The sequence below is a fragment of the Coenobita brevimanus genome, chromosome 75 (genome assembly GCF_032717465.1).
Source record: "Coenobita brevimanus isolate Jiangsu-jjx chromosome 75, ASM3271746v2, whole genome shotgun sequence".
NCBI lineage: Eukaryota > Metazoa > Arthropoda > Malacostraca > Decapoda > Coenobitidae > Coenobita > Coenobita brevimanus.
In genome coordinates this window covers 31,367,109-31,378,846 of record NC_137028.1, presented here as the reverse complement: position 1 = coordinate 31,378,846, position 11,738 = coordinate 31,367,109, and positions in this window count along the sequence as shown.

The following is an 11,738-nucleotide window of genomic DNA, read 5'->3' as shown; positions in this document are numbered from 1 at the left end:
CTTAATAGGTTAGTGACACATGATTTTCCCTTTCAAAAACCAAACTGCCTTTCTGCTATCATACTGTGTTCTAGATGGTTTACCCAAACTTTTCTTTACAGCTTTTCTAATATCTTACTTACAACACTGGTTAGTGAAACTGGTCGGTAGTTGAATGGATTTTGTGTATTACCTTTCTTGAATGGGGAAACAATGTTTGCTTTCTTCCAAATATCAGGCAGTTTACCTTGACCCAAGGATTCCCTGAATATTAAATATATTGGTCTACTTACTGTAACTTTTTTACACATTCATGTAGCACCCAACATGAGAGTTCATCAGGACTACCTGTATTTCTTTTTCTGATATTTGTATATCTGGTAATATGTGTGGGCATGCTTGTTCCATATCATCTCTCTCAAAATTATTTTCTTTCGTAAAAACTGATTGGAAATTTTTATTTAGTACTTCACAAATATCTTTCTCTTGTGCACAGGTGATCCCTTCGTCCGTAATGGACTGTATTATATCTTTAACTTTGGATTTGCTTCGGATGTAGCTGTAAAATAGCTTTGGTTGAGCACTGCTTTTATTTATAATGTCTTCCTCAAACTGTCTTTGGGCTTCTCTCCTTATCCTTATATAATCGTTTCTTGCCTGTTTATAGTTATTATATGCCCTCTCACTGTTGTGTCTTCTGTATCTATTCCACAACGTCTCATTTTTCTTTTGATTTTTTACATTCCGTATTAAACCATTTCCTTATTTTCTTTTCTGCTCCTTTGTGCTGTGGGATGAAATTTTGGACTCCTATTTCATATAGTTCGCAGAATTTTCTATATACAACATTTAAATCTTGTCCTCTAAGCTCCTTTTCCCAATCTATTTCTAAGAAGTACTTCTTTAGGTCATGGTAGTCCCCCTTTTTGTAGTTTAGGCTTTTTTTGTAACTCTCATTACTGTTAACTGCATCATATGCAAGCCTGAAGTTGCAATATAATACTACATGGTCACTTTTGCCTAATGGAGGGTGATACATTATTATTGTCAATATCATTTTCTTGCCTAGTAAATATAAGATCTAGTACTGATGGATCATCAAGTCCTCTTTTTCTGGTGTTTTCCTTTACATGTTGTGCTTGGAAAAACTCCTGCACAAGATCCAGGAGATTTTGGTCACAACAGCTTTCATGGCATCTTACATCTAGCGTATTCCAATTTACATCTGTATTGAAATCTCCAGTTAATATAATTCTCTTAGATTTCTCTTCCATTCTATGTAGTAATGCTCTTAAATTTTGAATTGTACTCTCTGTCAGGTCTTCATATTTGCCCCTTTCCCAAGTGTTTGCTCTGGGTGGTATGTATAAATCTGCCACAATTAATTTCTCTTCAGATGTAGTAATCTCTACTGTAATCAGTTCTACTTGTGTGGGTTTAATATCTAGTTCTATTTCTTTGACTTGTAGATTTCTCTTCGTTGATATTATAATTCCTCCTCCTTTTTTTAATTCCTAGCTCTCTCTCCATATATTGTATTCCTCTAAGTTTGGGGTATCGTTTGATATCCTTGTGGTTAGTTTTGTTTCAGTTAGGCAAATAATATGTGATTCGTTTTCTTTGGTATAATGTTTCATCTCTAATAATTTAGGTACCATTCCATCTACATTTGAGTACATCAGCTCAATCATCTTGTTTACATACTTGTCATAGCTTGAGTTTATTACCTTCCTTTTTTTTTATTCCCTTCTTGTTATGTACCAATTTCGTACCTGCAATCCAATTACTTTGTAAAAAAAAAAAAAAAAAATCTTCCTCTGATCTTTCCTCATTTTTTTTTTTTGTCTCCTCCCTCTTCTCCTTTAGTGTACCTAATTCCTCTTGAGTTAGGCATCTTTTTATCCATACTTTTTTGAATTCCCCTTTTTCCATGAGTTTGTTGGCATTTTTTAATATTTCCTCTACAGTGTTTGCACTCTGGAATGTTACCTTCAGAGGCCTTGACTTACTTCTCTCATATTTCCCTAGCGTTTTATGTTCTTTTATATTTTTCTAACAGATATCCTCTGATACTTGCTGCAGTATGTTCATTATTTTTTCCATCTCCTTTTTGTTCCTTGAAATTCTGTTTTTTATTTCTTCCTCACCTATGCCGCTGATTACTATGGATTTGTTAATCTCTACAGCTTCCCTGACTAGTTTTGGGTTATTCTGTATAATTTCTTCCCCTTCCTTTCTTACATTTTGTTTTCTCCTACCCTTGTATCTAAATCGTTCTTTACTTTCACCATTTCAGCATACGTAGTTTGTATCTCATCTTGGTAATTTCTCACCATTTCATTTACCTGTTATTTTCTTTTCAGTGTTACTACTTTGGTCTATCAGACTGCTTGCTTGCCTGATTTTCTCCGTATCATTTCTGAAATCATCCATAATCCTTCCGTGGTTAACTATTGCATATCCCATTTCATTAGCCTTTGTTCTCAGTAAATTTACCTCAGCTGATAGTTCATCTATTGTTGCGGCTTTTCTATTTAACGGTATTTTCTTTATTAATTCCTCATTTGTTTCCTTCTGTCTGCGTAACTCATTCTTGATTTCTTCAATTTCCATTTGAAAAGATCTTTCTAGCCTACTTACTCTTTCAACTAATTTATAGTAAGCTTCCTTTTCAACCAGGTCTGGGTAGAAGCCATCATCCTGTTTTTTACCTTTGTCTCTTTTCTTAACACCTTATAAAGGCATCGTTCCAAAATAAACCATCTTAAAGAACAGATCTCTACTTACAGTTTTTACATCACTCTGTCGTCTGCTAATCTTAGTGTTGTCCAGCTGACGTAAGGAAATTAATCACATTCCTTGACACTGATATACGTACTTTAGTCTACACTTCTTTGTTATTTCTTGTTTTACTATGTTGAATCATCACCTGAATTAGCCTGATATGAGCTTGACCCATAAATAGATACAATTTAGGTATCCCCAGAGCAGAGTTCAGTGATACACGTCCGACGCGTGTGCTGGTCACTGTGTGTGTGTGTGTGTGTGTGTGTGTGTGTGTGTGTGTGTGTGTGTGTGTGTGTGTGTGTGTGTGTGTGTGTGTGTGTGTGTGTGTGTGTGTGTGTGTGTGTGTGTGTGTGTGTGTGTGTGTGTGTGTGTGTGTGTGTGTGTGTGTGTGAGAGAGAGAGAGAGAGAGAGAGAGAGAGAGAGAGAGAGAGAGAGAGAGAGAGAGAGAGAGAGAGAGAGAGAGAGAGAGGCTTAATTTTTATGTAACTTTTAACTTTACGTGTATTAAAGGTATAAGTTGTTAAATTCAGCACGGTCAGTGGCTTATTGGTCATGAACCCAGCAAGATCGGCTAAAAGTCAGGCCATCAAATTTTATGGAGGCATTCTCCACTAAAAGCAGTTATCTGGACAGCTTTGGTAGTGGCATTGCATCGGTCTTCTGGTGCAATGATCGATGACTGACCATCCGCCACGCAGCAGTTCCCAAGTCTGTATGGCCACAATATCACATGACTCATCCCGCTTTCCACCCCGCTACCTGCTGCCCTCCCCGCGGCCTTCCCCGCGAGCCGCGTTCAGTGTGGCCGTGCCCTAAGCGACGAGACTATGGGCCTACCTCTACAGATACTTTTTGCTGATTTTCTTGTTGATATTAATAGTGCTATCCCCCACACGAGTGCCAGATACTGTCCTATCTCAGACTCTTATTTCCACCTTCCCGTGGTCAACAGGGGCCAACCAAAGCCAACGTCTGGGTAACGAGTACTAACAACATGACTATGACACAAAATTCCAATGCTCCATTGATATAAAAATACACGCGCACTAGTAAGTTTAAAAATGCACATATAAGACGAGGATCTGCGCTTACTTAAAATGCCGAGTGTAGGTAGACGCAGGGGAATGGTAGGCCCAGGTTTGTTCCTCACTGTTCAATGGCGGCCAGTAATATCAATAACCTTTTTGGTCGAACAGTTATCAAATTTTCACAAAATATTTTGGGGATGTTTGTTAGGCTCCCAAGACTCCATTACTTGGTAGCAAAAGCCATAGGTGCTGAGGTGGGATGCCTTCTCGTGGTGGCTCTGTTTATACCAGGCAGCTCCATTGTCTATTATATAAAAGTCCATCACTCTCCTCCCTGTGCCCCCAAAAAGAGGGTGGACTGCAGGAAGAGGACAGTTTCAGCCTGCAGTCTACTCGGTTCACATCCAAATGAGCCTGGGGCTAGGACTGCTACTACTACCACTACTACTACTACTACTACTACTACTACTACTGCTACTACTACTACTACTACTACCACTACAACAACAACAACAACAACAACTACTACTACTACTACTACTACTACTACTAGTACCATTGCTCACTGTTTTGTTATGTATGGTAATATGGTGAATCGATATTTATGTCCGCAATTGTATTTTCTCTTCTATTCTTCCTATTTCCAGACGATTTTATTCAGCTGGGGGGAGGGTTTTCGACACTGAGGGGTTTGTTGCGGCTTTCAGTTGCCCTTCAATAACAGACTTCTTTCCAAATATGAATAAACTACAAACAGACTTTACCCGTTTCAAAGGGTTCAGAGGTTCAGTGCATGAAGGTGGGGGTTCACCACATGCAGCTCTTTTAAGGTGGGTGGAGTCAAAGGCTTTTCGTCTTATCAGTTAGCCTCCTTTCACTGACTCGCCCAGCCTCCCTCCCTTCCTCTGTCTGTCTGTCTGTCTGTCTCTCTAAGTCAAACCCCACCTAAAACCCTCTCCTCGTCTACCCCTACCTAACCAGAACCCCAACTGTTGTAACCCTCACTTCACATAAACTTAAAATTTACGACATAAACTTAAAATTTACGACACAAACATCAAAGCAAGTAGTAAAATCACCTACGGGTCAGATTTTTATACTCCTTTTACTTTAACTTGGCCTAGAACTGCCATCTCCCCATCTTGACTACTGAGATGTAACAACAGATTAACAAAAGATTACCGCGCTAGTCACGAAGATGTGCTATGGAAAGGATGCAGAGTCGGAGCATTCTATCATTCTATCATTGTTCTACGTGAAATTAGCTACAAAATGGCAAAAATCTGGGCCAGGTTACAGTGAAGGGAGTATAGTTTGTTCAATGCACGTATAATTCAGGAAAAATAATATGCTGAAAGTCGGGTTAGCGGAGTATTATATGGTTTTTATGGATTATATAAACACTTAAATACACAGTGATCTGTGAATAAACACGACGCTCCAGTGCACCAACAATATTACAAGCATTAATATAGTCATGTATACCCAACCATCCTGACACACACACACACACACACACACACACACACACATCTCCGAAATCTACAAACATGCGAATATTAGATTAAACACACACACACACACACACACACACACACACACACACACACACACACACACACACACACACACACACACACAGAGCCAGCATGAGGTCCACTGCAAGACCACTCCTTCACCTCGGAGGGAGACCGACAGACAGAAATAACTCTACTCATGCTGGCGAAGTATGAATGGGCAAAGGGTTTCGCGCATTTTTCTGATGCGCGTCGGTCGAAGTGTTGTAATGGCTATGTTTCTGTGCCAGTGTCTGCTGGTGCTGTATGAAATGATAGGGTGTTGACATGATGATGATGACGATGACGATGATGATGATGATGATAAGGAGGAGGAGGAGGAGGAGGAGGAGGAGGAGGGATGATAATACTGAGGAAGAAGAGACTGATGATGATAATGATAATACTGAGGAGAAGGAGGCTGATGATGATGATGATAATAATGATGATGATGATGATGATGATGATGATGATGATACTTGCAAGCATATGAAAGGAAATACAACCAGGACTCTCTTCCTATGTAAACCACTGTCAAAAGATACATTAAAACGATATTCCAGAGCCCAGAGTCCAATAATACCAAGCTTTCGAGGTTCCGCACAAAACAATATAGAGAATTTATTTTAACTCTGAGTGTATTAAAGAGAGAGGCAGTCTATATAAGAAAAAATGAAAAAGAAAAAAAGTGTGTCATACTTAAAGCGTCAGGAAAGTGGCTGGAAAAATAATCCTATTAGAACTGATTTTGCCCTAACTCTGAAAATGTGGAGAGGGATGTGGAGAGGGAGACGTGGAGAGGGAGGATGTGGAGAGGAAGGAGGTGCAGAGGGAAACGGTGGAGAGGAAGGAGGTGGAAAGGAAGGAGGCGGAGAGGGAGAAGGTGGAGAGGGATAAGGTGGAAAGGGAGGAGGTGGAGGGGGAGGAGGGGGAGAGAAAGGAGGTGGAAAGGAAGGAGGTGGAAGGGGAGAAGGTGGAGAGGAAGGAGGTGGAGAGGGAGAAGGTGGAGAGGGAGAAAGTGGAGAAGGGGTAGGCGGAGTGAGAGGAGTGGGCTAGGCCTGGAATTGAGGAGATGGGAAGAAAGGATGGGCAGAAAATGCGAGTGGAAGAGCGGGAAGGTAAAGAAAGCTACTGGGAGAGAGAGAGAGAGAGAGAGAGAGAGAGAGAGAGAGAGAGAGAGAGAGAGAGAGAGAGAGAGACGATGATGTAAGAGGGGGGGAGGAAGGAAGGACAGAGAACAGGAAGTGAAGGATAAGGAGAGAATTTAGACGGAGAGAAAGAGGGATGAAGGAAGAAGGGAAGGAAGGAAGAAAGGGGAGAAAACAGGGAGAGAGAAAAGAGAAAAGAGGAAAGATGGCCAAGAGGAGGGAGACAAAGGAATGCAATGAGGTATGAAATGAGAGGACGCGAAGGAGGAAAGTGAAGGAATGGAGCAGTGGGAGGATGAGAAGTATTGATAAGCTGAGAAAATGTGGAGGATGGAAAGAAAGAGGGAAAAATCGAAGGAAGGAAGGAAGAACTAAGTAGGGAAGGAAGGAAGGAATGAAGGAGGGAGGGAGGAAGGGAGGGAGGGAGGGAGAGAGGGAAGGAAGGAAGGAAGGAAGGAGGGAGGGAGGGAGGGAGGGAGGGAAGGAAGGAAGGAAGGAAGGAAGGAAGGAAGGAAGGAGGGAGGGAGGGAGGGAGGGAGGGAAGGAAGGAAGAGAAGAATGGACGGAAGGAAGGAAGGAAGGAAGGAAGGATGGAAGGAAGGATGGAAGGAAGGGAAGGAAGGACGGAAAGAGGGAAGGAAGGAAAGATGGATGGATGGTAGGAATAATGACAGACTAACTGATTGACTGAATGGATGGATGGATGGATGGATGGATGGATGGATGGAAGGATGGATGGATGGATGGATGGATGGATGGATGGAAGGAAAGAACGGTGAAGTAGGCGGGAAGCGAGTGGGGAAGGAAAGGAGAGGAAGGGAATGATGAACTGAGAGAGAGAGAGAGAGAGAGAGAGAGAGAGAGAGAGAGAGAGAGAGAGAGAGAGAGAGAGAGAGAGAGAGAGAGAGAGAGAGGAGTGTAAAAAATTACCCATGCCAAACACATGCTCTGATGATCAATGTACGAAGCTTAACAAGAGACAGAGAGGGCAAACAAAGGGAAGAGAGGAGAGAGACTGAGTGGGAGAGGTCTTTTATCTCCTCCTCTCATCTTCCCTCCCATCCCTCTCCCCTCTTTCCTCTCCTCTCCCCTTCCTCCTTTTCCCCATTTTTTTGCCCTGGTTTCCTCTCCTTTCGCATTTCTTTCCTCATGTCTATCCCTCCTCCTCTCTCTTCCTCCCTTTCCTCTCCGCTCCTCTCCTCTTCGTTATCTTTTCGTCTTCTCTCCCTCCAAATTTCTTCTCTCGTTTCTTATCCTTCTTCTTCAGTCCCTCCCTCCCCTTCCCTCGCTTCCATTTATTTTCCCTTCCCATCCTTTCCTTTTCTTTCCCCTTCCCTTCCCTCCCTCTCTCCCCTTCCCTTCCCCCCCTTCCCTTTCTCTCCGCTCCTTCCCTCTCCTCTTCTCCTATCTGCTCTCTCCTCTCCTCTTCCGTTCTCTTTCTCTCTTCTCTTCTCCTCTTCCTTCCTCTCCTCCCCTTTCCTCACGTTTCTTCCTATCTTCTTCTCTCCAATCCTTTCGCCTCTCATAGCCTCTTCCTCTCCCCCCTACACCTCACTCACATACACTCTCCTCTTCAGTCTCTCCCTTCTTTCCTTCCACTTCTTTTCTTTTCTTTTTCTCTGGTCTCCTTCCTTTCCAACCTCATAATCTTATCCATAATTACCTTCTATTTCCGCTCCTTTCCTCTCTCTCTCTCTCTCTCTCTCTCTCTCTCTCTCTCCTCTTACTCATCTCACTCCTCTCCTTTCGTCTCTCCTCTCCTCTCCATTCCTGCCTCTCTTCTCCTCTCCTCTCCTCTCCCTCTCCTCTCCTCTCTCTTCTTCCCCCTTTTTCCCCTCTGACTAAAGAGAAATATAAAACAAGAGGCACAGGTGTGAGAGTTAGGAACCTCTCTCTCTCTCTCTCTCTCTCTCTCTCTCTCTCTCTCTCTCTCTCTCTCTCTCTCTCTCTCTCTCTCTCTCTCTCTCACCATTCATACATTTACCAAACACTGACTTTGTAATCCAGAATGCTAACTGAATAACCCGCCACACGCTCAAAGGCCTAAATTACAGGGATGAGGACCATGGATAAGCGCGTCCTGGTGTCTGCTTCACCTTTATTTGTTTATCTATGTAACTTTTATGGCAGTTTTTGTATATTCCATGCAAATTCTTCTCACTTTTTCCTGCCGGTTTGAGTTAGAAGTGATGGGTTGGGCAGCCTTCATATTTTGCACTACTAATCCTTGAGCTTTGGATTTATCTACCTGTCGATCAGTTTATCTATCTAACCACCTGTCTCTTGCTCCATCTTCGTAGCCGCCTGACTATCTATCCGCCTGTATCTATCACTATACGTACCTCTATCTATCCAAATCTCTATCTATCTATCTATCTCTTGCTTCATGTCACTGTCTGCCTCACTAGTCATCCATCTGTATCAGTCTATCCAAATATCTATATCTATCAATCTATCTATTAATCTAAGCATAAAAAAACTAACCATCTGCCTATCAAAATTATCTATATATATATCTATCTACCTACCTACCTACCCATCGATCTATCCAACAATCTATCTATTTATCAATCTACCCTTTCCCCACACATCCAACTCACCCACACCGCATACACACCAACACCCGTCTCTTCGTTTTCTTTCCCCTAACTTTGAGGACGAAGGGGGACTCAGGAAGAAGGCTTAGGGACCAACGACCTCAAACAAATTAATCTTGAGAAATGGTTTTAAGATGCTAAGCCGTGTTTTGCGGAATGCGAGGCGGAGAATGCGGAGTATTTGAGAGAGAGAGAGAGAGAGAGAGAGAGAGAGAGAGAGAGAGAGAGAGAGAGAGAGAGAGAGAGAGAGAGAGAAACTAGAAATGAAAAACGCAGAAGATGGAGAGGAATTACAGTGAGAGGGAAGACAGAAGTGAAGAAAGGGTAAGGAAAGAAGGAAGGAAGGAAGGGACGGATGGAGGGACGGATGGATGGATGGAGGGACGGATGGATGGATGGAGGGCGGGAGCGAAGGAACGAAGGAGGAAACAAAGAGGAGAGAAAAAGAAAGAAGGAGGGAATGAAAAAAAAGAAAATGGAAAGGGTGAACGAAGGAATGAAGGAATGAAGGAATTAAGGACAGAAGAAAGGAAGAGAGAAAAGAAGAATGATGAGGAGAGAGGTAAAAAACGATGGAAGGAAAGAAGGAAGAAGGGAGGGAAGGAGGGAAGGAAAGGAGAGTGGAAAGGAGAAAACGAAGGAAGGAAGGAAGGGAAGGAGGGAGGGAAAGAGAAAACGAAGGAGGAAATGAAGGAAAAGAGGCTACGAAAGTATATGGAAGGAAAATGATAAGGTACATGACCAGGGGGGACTGGACTTATGCACATCATCAGAACTTGAGTATATTGACTTACTAACAACCCTCTCTCTCTCTCTCTCTCTCTCTCTCTCTCTCAGATCCGATCCCTTTCAGACAGACGACACTATATGCTTCTTCACTGCTATCATCTGGCTAATTCATTTCCCTTTGGACAAACCTCCCATATCGCAAAGCTAATGACGGTAACAGGACACCTAATCTCTACACCTTAAAAACCGTCTTCTACGTAAAATATAAATCGTCTGAGGGAAGCAGGAGTAACTTAAAACGAGGACCAAACACATCATGCAATGCCCGCGTCACACAGGCAGTCCAAACGCAAAAATTTCGCCTTTTTCTGTGACTTTTTTTGATGTATTGACCTCAAAACTAAATCACGTTATTCTTTCCTTATCCTGAGTTCTTTCACCAAGCTTGACTATTATTGAACCATAATTATTCAAATTATGCTACACACACACACACACACACACACACACACACACACACACACACACACACACACACACACACAGAGATAGATAAATGAGATAGACAGACAGATACATAGACAGATAGATAGATAGAGACAGACATACAGAGGAAAGAGAGAGAGAGAGAGAGAGAGAGAGAGAATTATGTATTTATGTATTAACGTTGTCAGTACTTGGCCACTTTTGTCCTTTTTCTTGCCTTCTTTCTGGATCTTACACTAGGCTATCCCATTCTGAGAGCAAGGCTGTGGTGATGATGATGATGATGATGAGAAAAAGGATGATGATGACGATGATGACGATGACGATAATGCTGCTGGTGATAATAATAATAACAGTAATAATAACGATAATATTAATTACAATCATCATCATCATCATATCATCATAATGATAATAATAATAATAATAATAATGATAGTAATAATAATAATAATAATAATAATAATAATAATAATAATAATAACAATGGCAATAAAAATAATAATAATAATAATAATAACAGAAAAATAATACAAAAGGAACACCTACCAAGTCTGAAACTGGATCAAATCTTGTAGAGTTGACTTTACCCTATGACCATGACCTTTGACCTATTCTCAAATTGAATCACATTCTCGCCTGATCTTCAACCCTTTCATCAAGTCTGGTCCAAATCAAATAAAAAACAGTCTGAGTTATAAGAATTGAACCAGTGACCTTATCCAACGACTTTGTCCTGAAAATCCAATCATTTCATCCTTGCCTTACCCTCAACCTTCCACCAAGTTTGTCTTCTGTCGGATCAAAAATGTTTCAGTTGACCCTGCCACGTGAAGCTGACCTTTGACCTACTGTCCAAAAAAAAGTACAGGTGAAGCCTTGGGAAAATCTGCAATCTCTCCGTCAAATTTGGTCTAAATCGGATTAAAACTACTTTCTTTACGACACCTTACTAATGATTTAATAATGTTTTCGCTCAGTTCGCTAGCTGGAATTATTAAAAAAAAAAAAAATACACTGTAGGACTGAAAGGATTTATCAAGTTTGAGATGCAAGCAGAGTAGAAGGAAAACAAAGAATATGGAGAGAACCCAAAATGAAAACCGATGGATCATGGAGGGAGGGAGGGAGGAAAACACGAGTGAAAAACTGCACAGAAGAAATGCAATAAAGGGACATCATTAAACCATCAGATTTATTGGAAACGTTTAAAAATATTCTCTGCATCGCCAGCCATCTTTAATTCTCTTTTCTGTGACCTCAACCTTGATTTTAGATTCACTGAGCAAGGGAGTGTCTTTTTATATACAGTATTTGTCTCTCCTTCTCCTGACGAAGTTCTACTCTCTTCTCTCCCCTCTTCCTTCCTTTCCCTCCCTTTCTCACCTCTTTCCTCCCTTTATCTTCTTTCCCTCTCTCCTCTTCCTT